Source organism: Erythrolamprus reginae, chromosome 7, assembly GCF_031021105.1.
Source record: "Erythrolamprus reginae isolate rEryReg1 chromosome 7, rEryReg1.hap1, whole genome shotgun sequence".
NCBI classification, from domain to species: domain Eukaryota; kingdom Metazoa; phylum Chordata; class Lepidosauria; order Squamata; family Dipsadidae; genus Erythrolamprus; species Erythrolamprus reginae.
Window position 1 is genome coordinate 86,201,019 of NC_091956.1, and position 16,414 is coordinate 86,217,432.

The 16,414-nt window shown below is 43.5% G+C and overlaps 1 protein-coding gene across 2 annotated transcripts in view; it reads right to left on the reverse strand.

Annotated features, from left to right (window-relative positions):
* Nucleotides 1–16,414, reverse strand: part of ARHGAP24 (Rho GTPase activating protein 24) — a 220,674-nt gene that overhangs the window by 192,490 nt on the left and 11,770 nt on the right. The window contains exon 1 of one of the 2 annotated variants that reach the window (XM_070758058.1): nt 14,251–14,753. The exons of the other annotated variant lie outside the window; for it this stretch is intronic. The gene's annotated coding sequence lies outside the window, so the exon portion shown is untranslated. Of the gene's footprint in view, nt 1–14,250; nt 14,754–16,414 lie in introns of those variants that run through there. 2 annotated transcript variants of the gene reach the window in all.

The following is a 16,414-nucleotide window of genomic DNA, read 5'->3' on the forward strand; positions in this document are numbered from 1 at the left end:
GGTCCTGTCGGCCAGACAATGTCATCTGGTGGGGTCTAGGGGAAGAGCCTTCTCTGTGGCAGCCCCGACCCTCTGGAATCAGCTCCCTCCAGAGATTCGCACTGCCCCCACCCTCCTCGCCTTTCACAAGAGTCTTAAGACTCATTTATGTCGCCAAGCCTGGGGCAATTAGATCAAGCCCACCCACCCCCTATGAAATGGTGAATGTGAATTGTGAATGAATTGGCCGACTGATTTTAATATATATGGGATTTTAGTAGTAATTTTTAAATAATTAGATTTGTTGTCGTATTGTTTTTGTATCTTGTGAGCAGCCCTGGGTCTTTGGAGAAGGGCGGCATACAAATATTATGATTGTTGTTGTTGTTGTTATTATTATTATTATTATTATTATTTGTCTTGAATGGTATGCATGTGTTGATTGGATTGTTTGAGTCGGGGGCTTTTTAACTGGAGTTATCATTTTAATATTTATATTTGACTTCTTTTTATTGTAAATTGTATTTTTATATTATCCTTCAGGATTGGGCTGCATAGAAGTCAAATAACATAAACAAATAAATAAATAAATAAATAAAATAAGTTGCAAACCCTGCCTGCCCCACCTTGAAATGCCTTTTACGTCTCCCACTCTTTTCCCTTGACCGCTGGTCGGTCAGATTCTTTTGTAGAGAGTTTAAGCTTGCAATAAATCTTGATAGTCCTTTGAACTTCCTGCATCTCCAAACTTCCCCTGCGCTGCTTGGACATGATTCCCAAAAATGAAGTGCCAGGAAAATCAATACCATTGTCCTTTTGGTTTGTTTGTCTCTCTGAAGCAAATTAATAATGAATAAATCAAAGGAGATACTGTTTTCATTATTTATGAAGAAGACTCCAATGGCCTCTGTACGTGTGGGGTGATTTCAGGCTCTTCTTAATATTCCTCAGACAGTAATTTTTCCTTCTGAACTCAAACATCCAGGAGTCTTGCAAAAGAGAAAAAAAATCAAGAATGGGTGAATATCACCAATTTTTATAGTATTTATTTATTTTGTCAAGCGTGCATATGATTATAGACAAAGTATAAACATTAATGTTAAAATATAAGAAGTGGAAGCATGGTTTTGAGTACATGATATTTTACGAATGCATGGGGACGTTAGGACAGAGACTAAAGTACCGTATGTCCTTAGCTTGTATTCACAATCATGTTTATATTTATATCTGATATCTTATATGTGCTTGACAAATAAATAAATGTTGGAGTTTTTAACTCAATAGCCAGATAGATAGATAGATAGATAGATAGATAGATAGATAGATAGATAGATAGATAGATAGATAGATAGATAGATAGACAGACAGACAGACAGACAGACAGACAGACACTGTAGATAGCCGTAGCAAGGGCAATTGGATATTTTGGACCGGCTTCTTCTAGCCTCCAGCCACAACAAACTTGGCTTCCAAGGTACTGAATCACTGAAAACTTGCATTAGTAATTTATGAGTTGGCATTTGAAGTAGAGACTTTGCTTGAACAGCAGCAATTTGTAAATGATGGAGGTTGGTCTCCTATAACTCTTTTGGAATTAGAAGTGAAACTTGTTCTCAAGTTACTTAGAGTTCTTTTTTTCTTCCCTTTATTTGAACAGAAGATAAACAGTCGCTTCTTGGAAGAATATAGATCCGCATTTACATTATTAAAAGGATCGTTTAGTTCTCATGAATTCAGTAATGTGTGGAGTGTTGCCACCAGGCAATACTCCACATGTTCACTAAACAAGATGCAACGGAACAGAATAAATGCAGGCTCAAAGCTTGAGCTGTTTCATCCCTCACTGCTCTCTTATAAGCATCCATCCATCCTGGATTTAATCTCCCCAAAGCTCATCCCTGCCACTTTCTTCACACAATGTTTGGCTGCAAATTGTAGCTGCTGGCGTAAGTGACAGGAACACATTTCTGATTAGTCGTGTAGAAGATGACAGGATTAAGGTATTCCCTAAAATCCAGGTGAAGCTACATTTGAATGCTTCTTCTTCTTCTTCTTCCTCCTCTTCCTCCTCCTCTTCTTCTTCTTCTTCTTCTTCTTCTCTTCCTCCTCCTCCTCTTCTTCTTCTTCTTCTTCTCCTCCTCTTCCTCTTCCTCTTCTTCTTCTCCTCTTCCTCCTCCTCCTCCTCCTCCTCTTCTTCTTCTTCTTCTTCTCCTCTTCCTCTTCTTCTTCTCCTCTTCCTCCTCCTCCTCCTCCTCCTCCTCTTCTTCTTCCTATTATTTTTGATATAGGTTCTTTCGGGAATCAGATCCAGCATTTCAGTCCATGAAACCTCATACTGTAATGTACGCATACCAGCATCAAGCAAAGTATTAAGCGTTGTACAATTGTATATGTCTGCAAACTTCCACTAAAAAAAAAAAAGTATAGTGCTAAAAATTTCATGCCTGTAAAGTAATTACATGTTTTTAAAATATCCCACATTGGGTAAATTTACATTAAAGAAGAGTGTGAACAGGTGATTTACATATCAAGGGAACAAAGCAAGGGCAATTTACATTTTAAAGAGTTAAACAAATTACATTAACTTTCTGAGTACATTGGGGAGACACATACAAAGGAAGTGTACGGTGGATGTGAATCATTATTAAAACATCGATATATTGTTAGAAAATCCATTACGATACCTGCTAATCTGGACTGCAGGTATTTTACCGACTCTTATATCTCTAGCTTTAAGAACTAACTTCTGTCCTGTCCTATTGTCTCTCCTATATCTCAGATATCATATCTACTATTCTTCTACTCTATTCTTCTTATACTACTCTCATAATATCCTTCTATTCTCTAATTGATATATTCTGTTCCTAAATTTTCACTTCTATTCTTTCTCTAATATATTTTACTCGGGTATAACCTCTATAACCTGTTTAAATTCAGTTCCTGTGGATTGACCAACCACATCTGCTGGAAGTTTGTTCCAAACATCTACTACTCTTTCAGTCAAATAATATTTTCTCAAGTTGCTTCTGATCTTTCCCCCAACTCACCTCAGGTTGTGCCCCCTTGTTCTTGTGTTCACTTTCCTATTAAAAACACTTCCCTCCTGAACCTTATTTAACCCTTTAACATATTTAAATGTTTCGATCATGTCCCCCCTTTTCCTTCTGTCCTCCAGACTCTACAGATGGAGTCCATGAAGTCTTTCCTGATACGTTTTATGCTTAAGACCTTCCACCATTCTTGTAGCTTGTCTTTGGCCCCGTTCAATTTTGTCAATATCTTTTTGTAGGTGAGGTCTCCAGAACCGAACACAGTATACAGTAATTCCAAATGGGGCCTCACCAGGGCTCTATACAGCAGGATCACAATCTCCCTCTTCCTGCTTGTTATACCTCTAGCTATGCAGCCAAGCATCCTACTTGCTTTCCCTACCGCCTGACCGCACTGTTCACTGTCAGAAATCACTACCCCTAAATCCTTCTCTTCTGAAGATTTTGCTAACACAGAACTGCCAATGCAATACTCAGATTGAGGATTCCTTTTCCCCAAGTGCATTATTTTACATTTGGAAACATTAAACTGCAGTTTCCATTGCTTTGAGCACTTATCTAGTAAAGCTAAACCATTTACCATATTACAGACCCCTCCAGGAATATCAACCCTATTGCACACTTTAGAGTCATCGGCAAATAGGCAAACCTTCCCTACCAAACCTTCCCCTATGTCACTCACAAACATATTAAAAAGAATAGGACCCAGAACAGACCCTTGTGGCACACCGCTTGTAACCTGTCTCTGCTCAGAATACTCGCCATTAACAATAACTCTCTGATGTCTACGCTTCAGCCAGCTGCAAATCCACTGAACTATCCAGGGATTAAGTTCAATGTTCACTAATTTCTCTATCAGCTCTATATGTGGAATGCATAACTCAACTTTTGCTACCATTGCGTTCTGGTAGCAACCCACTACTGATGTAGTACATATCATTAAAATTTGCCAGCTACTGAGTCAACAGTTCAACTGATATGATTTTCCGTGCCCAAAAGAAGGCTTGGTCTCCAGAGGAGATAACTTTGGGAGAAAAGGGATACAGTATATTATAGATGGTACAGGCTGAGGCTGCTCTTGCGATTCCAGATGTGGAATACGAAATTTGCAAATGGGACAGTGAGGCAGTGAAACAAACCTTCTCTTTTCCTTTTCACTCAGCATTGCCAGCCCTTCCAGAAATGGTTCATTCATTACACCAAATCATTACATGATTAATTTGAGTTGAATTTGGCTGCTATATAAATACTGCCACTGTGATTTCTAAACCACGGTTTGTGGCTCCGTGCACTATAAAAGCCAATATGCCAGGCTATTTTCATGCCATCCTCTGGGCCTGTCTCATTTCCATAATCTAGTGGGACTCTGGATAAAAATACACCAAAGGGTCATAGATCAAGTGCACTTATAACTAAATTCGACAACAGCCCTTTTCTGATTGCAAAGAGTCAGGTGGTAGCAGCGTAGAAGGCAGTTCGACAGCAGCCAGTGCCGACAATAGCTCCGTTTCACAGGCGGAGTAATTGCAATGGATTCAGCCTCACATTAAGGAATCCACAAAGTCAGGCCGATCTGAGGCAGCATCAAGACGTTCCAACCAACATTTTGGCTATTAGGGTCTTGAAAGCGAGACGTCCTTATTTCCCAACTCAGCCGGGATGAAATGAAACATGTCTGTTAAGCTCGGACTTTGTAAAACTTCATCTCCCGTCACGAATTTAGTAACCCTTGCTAGGTTCTGGCTTTCTAGCAATTTCTGCCTAAGTTCTCTAGGGTTGGAGGCCTCCATAATTCGGTTAGGGATTAATGGGGACTCCATTGGATATTCTGGTGGAGTTTGGCCCTTCTGCATGTGATTAGGCAGGTCCAGCTGGAGGTTCCTGCCGACTGCTGCTATGGTGTGGTTGTGCAGGCAGCCCCAAGTGACCAGTCTAATTCTGCATATAATAATTCCCTCAACACTGTCAGACTTTTTACTAAATCTGCACTTATATTTCTACTAGTTTTTCTCATCATTCCTATCATCCTTTTCCTCCCACTCAGGACTGTATGACTGTCACTTGTTGCTTGTATCCTAAGATTTTTATTAATATAGATTGTTTCTTCATTGCTTATTTGACTCCTATGACCATCATTAAGTGCTGTACCACATGATTCTTGACAAATGTCTCTTTTTCTTTTATGTACACTGAGAGCATCTGCACCAAGACAAATTCCTTGTGTGTCCAATCACACTTGGCCAATAAAATTCTATTCTATTCTATTCTATACGTGCAGGAAGCAAATTTAATTTAATTTAATTTAAATTTATTAGATTTGTATGCCGCCCCTCTCTGGAGACTTGGAGCGACTCAGAACAATAACAACAATGTAAACAAATCTAATACATTTTTTTAAAAAAATCTAATAGCCCATTATTAAAACCATACAACGCATACCATACATAAATAATATAAACCCAGGGGCTCAATTTCCCCATGCCTGATGACATAGGTGGGTCTTCAATTACACTTGGCCAATAAAGAATTCTATTCTGTTCTATTCAATCAGAACCGAAGAAGGGAAATGTCTTCAAAGAAAACCCAGAAAGTCCAGTTGCCTCTTGAAAAATCACCTTTGGGGCAACTCTGACTTGGATGATTGAGAATCGCCACAGACAGCCACTGGTAAATCTGTGGCCTTCATTCAGACTGGAAAAATAGGCCTGCAGCTCTTGTTTTAATGGGTAACCCTATAAACAAAGGCTCTTTAAACTGAAATTGCTCTGGAGAAATACCACCTGTTCTCACCTGAAGCAGCCCAGGCCCTTCAGCAATGCTATGAAGAATAAGACTTCAGATGCTGACAGTATAAATGTGAGGAGAATGATAAACAAGGACGGGGTTTTTTCAGTGGTGGCCTCTTCAGGGACTCTTCACTGATACTGACTTCATTGACCTTAGAGTGACAGTTGTCAAACAACTCACTTCCATCCAGCTTCAAACAGATCCCTTTGGAGGTCGTGTTTTCACTCTTCTTTTTTTTTTTTTTAGGATAGGTCCCACATTTTTTTGCTTCTATGGTCATTCTTGATACTGAAACCTGGAAAAGTTAAGGCTAGTTATCGCTTTAAAATGGGTTGGAATTTTATCCCTTGTTTCTGAGAAGGAAAATTGCTGAAATCTCTTGCGCACCCATGTTCTCTCAGGGGAATTTGCTTCCTGAGCATGCACAGAATCCAAATCTTGCGCTACTGGGACTCAGAGTAGCACATACCAGGCAGCAACACATTACTGCTTCAAAGTTACAACAGCACTGAAAAATGTTTGTTTTCCTAGAGTTATGACCTCTGCAGCATCCCCATAATCATGTGATAAAAAACCCCAGATGTTTGTTAAGTGGGTCATACTTATGACCGTTGTTGCATCCCAAGGTCATGTGATCCCCTTTTGTGACCTTCTGACCAGCAAAGCCAGTGGGGATGCTGGGTGCCGCTTAACAACCCGGTTGCTAACTTATCAACATCAGTGGTTCACTTAACAGCCAATGTCTTGCTTAACAACAGAAATTTTGGACTCTATTGAGTTCATAAGTTGTGGCTTACCTGTGTTTGCTCTGTTCTCATGAAATTAGATTTATAACACTTGTCTTATTATTTTTTTAAAGTTAGAATTTAAAGAATCTTTTTAGTAAAGTGATACCTTTACGAATTTAATTGGTTCAGGACGAGGTTCGTAAGGTGAAAAGATCGTATGACAAAACAATGTTTCCCATAGGAATCAATGGGAAAGCGATTAATGCGTGCAAGGCCAAAATTCACCCCTTTTGCCAGCTGAAGAGCCCGTTTTTGCGCTGCTGGGATTCCCCTGAGGCTCCCCCCCCATGGGAAGAAACCCCACCTCCGGGCCTCCGTGTTTTTGCGATGCTGCAGGGGAATCTCAGCAGCGCAAAAAACGGACACTTTGCTGGCAACAGAAACCTGGGGGTGGGGTTTACCAGCAAGGGGAGCCTCTGCAAAATCGGAAGTTTAATTCAATTGTGTGGATCGACTGCAACTTTGCTCAAAATCAAATAACTTAGAGCCTTTGTCAAGTTCCTTCTCCACCCAACCCTAAAAAAAGGGCTCGCTTTGCATCCAGCCTACAAATGCCATGAATATTTCATCTAAACACGTTGAATAATGGATATGGTAAAATTGCAATTTGTACGTGGGCATTTGGTGGCTGAAATACAGCGAATCTCACTGTAATGAATTATTCACAATATTCCAAACGATTTGCACTGCCTTTGTTTCCAAATTCTTGTCATTTCAAGTGGGAAGGAAGAGTTTGCTGAGGCGGGAAAAAAATTACACCAAAACTGAACATTGGAGAATTTCCCTATGGGGAAATAAGAAGCATTCATGAATTCATTGCAAGGCACACCGGAAACCTCCCTTGAGTTTTACTGCTGGTCAATGAATGATTTTTAAAAATGCCATGTTTACGATTGACTCCACAGCAGCCATTCCAGCCAGGATTTGCACAATATAGTAACGACTCAAGCGGGATAATGCAACAGCACTTCCTTCATCACATTTGCTGGTTTTTATGTGGCTGTTGCTCTTGTCGTCTGAACACGAGGGCATTGGACTTTCAAGTAGCACCTCCGTGTTGTGAAACCAACAAATAAACATCACGTCAAATTTTGATTTGTGATGACCTCAAATAGCCACCTCAGAAGAGCCAAATGTGAAGGAAGAAGTGACAAATAATCAGCATACAGTGGTCCCTCTACTTACAAACTTAATTCGTTCTGTGACCAGGTTCTTAAGTAGAAAAGTTTGTAAGAAGAAGCAATTTTTCCCATTGGAATCAAAGTAAAAGCAAATAATGTGTGCGATTGGGGAAACCACAGGGAGGGTGGAGGTCCTGTTTCCTCCCAGGAGATTCCTAGAGAGGCCCCACGGAGGCTTCTCCCTATCTTTTCCGGCCCTGTTTCCTCCCAGGAGATTCCTAGAGAGGCCCCATGGAGGCTTCCCCCCGCCTTTTCCGGCCCTGTTTCCTCCCGGGAGATTCCTAGAGAGGCCCCACGGAGGCTTCTCCTGCCTTTTCCGGCCCTGTTTCCTCCCAGGAGATTCCTAGAGAGGCCCCACGGAGGCTTCTCCCTGCCTTTTCCGGTTACAGTTTCGGAGGCTGGGGTTTGTAAGTGGAAAATTGTTCTTGAGAAGAGGCAAAAAAATCTTGAACACCCGGTTCTTCTCTAGAAAATTAGAGGCGTTCTTAGATAGAGCCCTCCACTCCTCCACTCGCAACAGAATACTCTACACAACTAAATTTACAATCCTAGGTTTAGAAAGCTTAGAACTACGTCATTTTAAACACGATCTAAGCATATCCCATAAAATCATCTGCTACAACTTCCTTCCTGCTGACGACTACTTCAGCTTCAACCACAACAACACACGAGCACACAACAGATACAAACTTAATGTAAACCGCTCCAAACTCGACTGCAGGAAATACGACTTTAGTAACCGAGGAGTTGATGCATGGAACTCACTTCCTGACTCTGTAGTATCATCACCTAACCCCCAAAACTTTACCCTTAGACTGTCCACTGTTGACCTCTCCCGATTCCTAAGAGGTCAGTAAGGGGCGTGGATAAGTGCACCAGCGTGCCTTCCATCCCCTGTCCTAATGTTTCTCTCTTACTAGTGTCATGTATATGAATATTATTATATCTTTTCACACTTCCAAGCTGCACTTGACAAAAACAAACAAACAAACAAACAAATAAATAAAACAAATAAACGTGTGCTATGTAGCATGGCTCACATGAGCATCAATGAAAACATCACAGACACTTGCAACCCTACCCATGTGGGCACTTTTGGGCATCGTATATTTGGTTCCATTTCTGTTAAATTCCTGCCGTACTAACAAAGTAGGTGGCAATTTGTAGCTGCTTCATTGAATACATTTGGCTAAAATAGAAACTACATCACATAACAGATTCAATACTTTTTCCCCCCCCCCAGGAATCCGAGTGTCTCCATATATCAATAATGTATAGAGCAAATGGGAAAGAGAACTACAGCTTTTAGTGGTCTTTGCCGAGGGAGAAGCAAATCTTTACTCAATGCAAAAGAAGCTGGTGTGTTAAAAATTGGTTTATGCTTCGTATCCAGGCTCCTGCCTGGATCTCTAATGGGATTTTGATCAACACTGATTTCAAAAAGAAGGAAAAGAAAGCAACCTCATTCCCCCTTTGTAAGAGAGATTAAGGCAACATAGTGTTAAACATCCCTCTAGTACTAAGCCCACGAGACGGAGCTAAATAAACACACAGAGGAATAGGAGGAAAAGGTAAAAATAGTGCAGAAAGGGAACGTTATAGGCTGAATGGCACTTTCTCCATTACGTATCCAGAGAGCAAAAGGAAACTACCGCACCTGTCTGTTTTAGAAATAAATAAATAAAAATGCAGGCATTCCTGAAGCTCATGTTGTACACCAATGCATTAAACCAGGTCTATTTAAACTAGCCTGACTGGTCATGGAGATATGTAAGGCATTTCTGAAACATTGGTGGCATAGCAGGGAGAGCTTGAGAAACTGCAGTTTCCAATGAACGTAGGGCAGGGGCAGTCATGGGTGGGTGTAATCTGTGGGTGTGGCTTATTTTATGGGTGTGGCTTAATGGTCATATGACTAGATAGGAGTAGCTTGCCAGCCATGTGACCAGGTGGGAGTGGTTTGAACGATCCTCATCGTTCAAGCGAACTGTTAAGTCCGCGACTTACAACCTCACCAGTGTCGCTCGCTGGGGTGACAATTTGCTTCACGTTTCCGGCACTGTCCTTCCTGGGTCGGCCCCCCACCTTAGGCTGGGTAGATAGGCGAACGTGTGCCGCCAGAAGCATCAATGCTCCTAGCACCGCTTCCACCCAGGCCTTCTGCTTGCACCTCAGGCGGGAGGTGGCCGCGTGAGGCTGGAGGGGAGCCGGGCAGGAGAGAGGGAAGCTCATCTGAGGCCAGGGAGGAGGAAAGAGGAAAAAAGCAAGGAGCGCAGACACAGCAGCAGCAGCAGAAGGGAAAAAAAGGAGTGACAGCTGCCAATCAGCTGGAGCTGTGCATGCACCTTCATTTCCACTGGTGGAACTGTGTTCCACCCCATCCTGCTTGCTGCCCACCCCTGGGCAGGGGTGTCAAACTTGATTTCATTGAGGGTGGCATGAGGGTGATGTTTGACCTCAGAGTCTTGTGGGGTGGGCATGGTCGTGATTGGTGTGTCTGGGGTGGTGGGCATTTGACACAGGCTCAAGACCAGGCTGCCAAGGTCGGGAAAGACATTTGTCTAGAACACAGAATATATTTAACCCTAACAAAGGAAATAATAATAAAGCCAGGAGGGAAACAGTGAAAAGTCCTGATCACTATGAGGAGATCTTCCGCTAATAGGGTTTTTTACACGTGACTTTCTAGTTTGCATCCCGGACCCATCATGAATTTCAATTGATTGCTGACACATCTGAATCAATAGAGAGTGAATCTGTCCGGGAAGGTTGATGAAAACTTCTGAATCTCTAATATATCGTCGCCTCTATAAATTACGGGTCACTTCCAGCCGTATTCTACGCTATGTTAGCAAAATGCTCTGATGGCAAAACCTCGATCACTCTTCTACAGACAAGTGCTTGGAAGAGACGGCATCAGTTGAACAGCCAGTCACTTAAGGAGCGTCTCTCTCTGCTGTCCCAGAATGGGAGGGTTTGGGTTCAATGAAGTTGGCCTCTTTCTACCCTGCAAATTGTACAAGCTGCTCTCACAGCTTATTCTTTCCCAGGTTCATCAGATAGGTGCAGGGGTGGGTTGCTCTGGCTTTGCCGGGTTTGGGCGACCCTCTAGCAAAATCACACTTCTGACTGGCTCCACCCACTCCACCCCATATTTGGGTATACTAGGCCAGTGATGGTGAACCTATGGCATATTTGCTGGCAGGTGAGCTGTTGCCAGGGGTGGCCAGCAGGCAGGACGGGGTGGAACGCAGTTCCGCTGGTGGAAATGATAGCTGTGTGCCCAGCTCTAGCTGACCATCCCCACCCTCCCACCCTCCTCCTCCTCCTCGGAAAGCAGCAGGGAGACCAGCACCAACAGGTGTTGCAGGGGACCCAATTCCTCTCCCTTCTTTTCTCAACAGCTGATCGGCACCCGTTCGCCTAGATACCCAGCCTGAGACGGGGGGGCGACCCAGGAAGGAGAGCGCGGGAAACGCGAAGCAAATTGTCACCCCGGAGAGCAACACTGGTGAGGTTGTAAATCAAGGATTTAACAGTTCACTTGAACGATGATGATTGTTCAAGCCACTCCCACCTGGTCACATGGCCGGCAAGCCCCTCCTCTCCAGTCACATGACAAGGAGGGTGGGGGCAGTTCTGATCTCCAGGGGGAGTTGATTATATGTGATCCATATGCCATGTGTACATAACACACAGGCACACAAAAATATACATTATCTAATATATAAACTGTATATGTAGGTACACACACACACGCACAGCTCTTCTAAAATTATACACATTCAACCTCATTTACTGCGATAGGAAAAACATCCCAGAGCAGAAAAGGGGGGAAAAGAATTTTTTTTTTTAAAAAAAACGATGGTGGCCCCAGGAAGTGATGTCATCAGCAGTCACCTACCGCTACTGCGTACCTGACCATACCTGTAGGAGCCCATCACTGATCACACCACTCGACCCAATGCTGTGACCTGTCAGGTTTGAAAGTCACAAACAGCATTTGTACAACGTGCTTAAGTTGATTATGGAATCAATCTCATTGATTCCATTGATCTGACCTGAGCTCTCTCCCTGCATTCAGATGCTTCTTATGGGAAAAACAAAGGTCTTTCTCTTCTTTGCCATTCGAGGAGACTAGAAGAACCTTTCTACTCAGTTCATCAACTGATTTAGGGAGGAGAGGAGGCTGACATTTAGGAAGGGAGGCTACGGACAATCTCTATCATAGTTGTGGTCTCCTGGGTTGCCCCAAACCCCTAAACAGAGGGAACTGAAGAACCTTCGTGCTCTCCATTCCATTCCACAAGAACAAAAGCAGAATTAGAAGATATAGAATAGAACAGAACAGAATAGAATTCTATTGGCCAAGTGTGATTGGACACACAAGGGATTTGTCTTTGGTGCAGATGCTCTCAGCGTACATAAAAGAAACAGAGACATTGGTCAATAATCACGTGCTACAACACTGAATGATGGTCATAGGGGTCAAATAAGCAATGAAGAAACAATCAATATTCATAAAAATCTTAGGACACAAGCAACAAGTGACAGTCACACAGTCCTGAGTGGGAGGAAAAGTCAGTTGCCAAGCGTTTGAAATTTTGATTCGTGGGGACGTTACACGACACCGCAAGTGTCGAAAAAGAGTCAAAAGTCACTTTTTTCCAGTGCCATCGCAACTTTGAATGGTTACCAAGTGAACTGTTATAAGTCAAGAATTACCTATACCTGCGTATGAAAATAGATTGAATGAACCATTTGGAAAATAAGACAAATGTGGCAGCATCCAGATTCATCACCTAGCCCCCAAAACTTTACCCTGAGACTGTTGACCTCTCCCGATTCCCAAGAGGTCAGTAAGTGCACCAGAGTGCCTTCCGTCCCCTGTCCTAATGTTTCTCTTTTACTAGTACCATGTATATAAATACAGTGGTCCCTCTACTTACGAACTTAATTTGTTCCGTGGCCAGGTTCTTAAGTAGAAAAGTTTGTAAGAAGAAGCAATTTTTCCCATAGGAATCAATGTAAAAGCAAATAATGTGTACGATTGGGGAAACCACGGCGAGGCTGGAGGCCCTGTTTTCTCCCAGGAGATTTCTAGAGAGGCCCCACGGAGGCCTCTCCCCACCTTTTCTGGCCCTGTTTCCTCCCAGGAGATTCCCAGAGAGGTCCCACCGGAGGCTTCTCCTCACCTTTTCTGGCCCTGTTTCCTCCCAGGAGATTCCTAGAGAGGTCCCACAGAGGCTTCTCTCTGCCTTTTCCGGAGGCTTGGGTTTGTAAGTGGAAAATGGTTCTTGAGAAGAGGCAAAGAAAAAATCTTGAACACCCGCTTCTTATCTAGAAAAGTTCATAAGTAGAGGTGTTCTTAGGTAGAGGTACCACTGTATCATGTATATAAATATTATTATATCTTTGTATACCACCAAAACATACTTGACAAAACAAACAAATAGATAAATGAAATAAAATAAGCATGTTTGCAAAATGAGGAACTTTCATGATTTGGAGGCATTTCAAACAAGCTTTTCTTAAATAGCTTTTCAAGGGGACTGTTAATCCCTATCGTTGTGCATTTAAGTTTTGATATCTGGTCATTTTCCAGCCTAAGGATCAAAGGCAGGGGTTTGCAAAAGGATTACAAGTTTTGAAAGAGGGGAAGAGTGGTATCCCCTGTGTTGAATTGGTCAAGAAAGGAAAAGAGCAGGGTTGGGGGGGGGGTTGGGGGGGGAGAGAAAGCAGGAGAGGGGGGGGGGGCATGAATGAATATACTGGCCAACCCTTGGACAAGAGAGAGGGAGAGTTTAAAAACAGCCTGAGACATCCAGCACACAAACTGAGGAAAGAAATTAAACCAAGCAGGCAAAAACGCAGCTCCAGACTGGTTTTATATACACCAGGTACCATCCTCTCTGGCAACAACTCCGGCTGCCAAGCACACCCACAGTATCCAAGATGCTACTGTCATCCTGGATTAAGGAGATCGCCACCTTTCTCTTGGTTTTATCCCTGCCCCCCCTTGCCCCCCCACCCGCCCCGCCCCCATTAAAAAAACAGAACAAAACCAAACCAGGAAAAGTAACTTGTCCCAGAAAATTCCTTGTGCAAAATCCTCCCATCATCTGGTCACGGTACCTTTGGTTCTACTGTTCCCCATTCATTGGCTCCTCCAGAACGAAACAACAGTGCCGGATCGCCAAGCGAATTCCTGGTGACTGCAGCCGCCTGCCAGGAATCACCCCATAATTTAAATCTGTCTGTTGGCACAGCAGCGGCAAGCGCGCAAAACCCTTTGCCACGCAGCCAGGTAGCCGCCGCACAAGAACTGGCAACCCGAGCATCATCTCTGAAGCTAGGTAGGATTTGGGCTCTCCATCTCCCTCTACGCCTCCTTTCCCTATTCACATGAGGGGGGGGGGAGACAGACGGACAGACGGACAGAGGCAGAAGGAGAGTAAAACTTACAAGCTGCAGCTTTCCCGCCGGCGCTGGAAGGAAGGCGACGCGTCCAGACGTTGGAGTCCCACGAGAGATGCTGTCAACCCCCAGTTGCCGATGGAGCTGAATCATTTAGCATTTCCCTTTCAGCAATTAGTGTCGGGAACCAGAACCACCCAAGAATATCCCCCACTTCCCCCCTTCTTCTTCTGCTAAACTAATGGCACAGACTTTGGAGACCGGCTGACAACGACGGGAGCTGCATCACGCTGCTTGCCACAGCTCTGGGGGCGCAAAGGCTTCGTCTCATGACGGGGAAACGCTGGCGGGGTTTAACCCCTCCACCTCGCCAGCCTTTTCCCCTCTTCCCACCAACGGCAGGCAACCAGGGGAGAAGGACGAGGCCCACGCGCGGGGATTCAGTGCATCTGGAACAAAAGAGGGCGCAGAAGCCACGACGCTGCGCCCGGGGCGAATTCGGCTTTGGGCAAAAGCGGCTGGCGCTGCGCTTCCCTCCTTGCGCCCCCCCCCCTCTGCGCTTCCAGCAACCCTCCCCTCTTCTCCTTGGCTTTCTCGCTCCCTCCTTCCGTCCCGAGGCAGCCGGCAACAGGGACGTGGGGTGTGTGGGTGAGTGTGTGAGTGTTAGTTTCCAAGTGTGGATTGAGCCCAAACTTGGAGGGCTCGTAGGCTCGCGAAATCGAATAAGTTTCCTATTTGCGCAAAGGAGTCAAGTTCTCCCCGCAGGATATTTATTGGGACAGGCAAGCGAGCCCGTTAACCATTCGCGCGCCAGGCTTTCCTCGCTGCTAAAGGCAGAAGTGCAGGGTTACTCGCCGTTGCTCCCTTTTTCATTTCACTCTTGTTTTTTCCAAGGCGGGATGACATCACCCCCTCCTCGTTTTGCAGATAAACCCTGCACAGCTTCTCACTGGTGGGTGGGGGGGATGTATTGCAGGATGGCAAGCCCCCCCACCCCATAACCCTTGCTGACTGAGTTGTCCTTAGCACAGAAGGGAGGTTGCCAATTAGTAGGAAGGCAGGACCATTTCAGTGCAATATTATTGCATTGTTATCTCTTGGTGGCCATGTCCCACTGACCCTACCCTTTGGGCCAGGAGAGTTTATTGGCAGGAAATTGCAGGAGAAACTAGAGGAAACGAGCAAGGCTGAGTGTCAATCAAAGCAGCCAGAGATGCCAAGGGGCAATTGCTTTTTTCCCTTTTTAAAGCACTGTCCCCTGAAGTTGGTATGAATGAGCAGTAGAAACCTAGAAGATTGACAGCAGAAAAAGACCTCATGGTCCATCTAGTCTGCCCTTATACTATTTCCTGTATTTTTATCTTAGGATGGATATGTGTTTATCCTAGGCAGGTTTAAATTCAGTTACTGTGGATTGACCAACTACGTCTGCAGGCAGTTTGTTCCAAGCATCTACTACTCTTTCAGTAAAATAATATTTTCTCATGTTGCTTTTGATCTTTCCCCCAACTAACTTCAGATTGTGCCCCCTTGTTCCTGTGTTCACTTTCCTATGAAAAACTCTCCCCTCCTGGATCTCATTTAACCCTTTAACATATTTAAATGTTTCCCTTCTGCCCTCCAGACTATACAGATTGAGTTCATTACTGCGGAGAGGGACGACATACAAATCTAATAAATTATTATTATTATTATTATTATTATTATTATTATTATTATTATTATTTGTGTTCTTTAACTGTTTTTAAGTTTTAATTTATATTTTAGTAATTGCTTGTTTTTTCCTTGACTTCTTTTTATTGCTATTGTTATTGTAATTTTATGGGATTGGGCAGCATAGAAGTATGAATGGATGGATGGATGGATGGATGGACGGACGGACAGACGAACGAACAAACAAGCCAACAAACAAACAAGCCAACAAACAAACAAGACAGCTACAGGACTTGAAGCAAGATGCTCTCAATATACACTGCTCAAAAAAATAAAGGGAACACTAAATATTCTCCTTGAATCCTTTGTTCTGTACAAAGTGGAATGTGCACCACAGCAGGTGAAATTGACTGTCAATCAGTGTTGCTTCCTAAGTGGACAGTTTGATTTCACAGAAGTTTGATTTCCTTGCAGTTATATTGTGTTGTTTAAGCATTCTCTTTATTTTTTGAGCAGGGTATATTTTATATTCCTCAAAAAAATAACGGGAACCCATCCT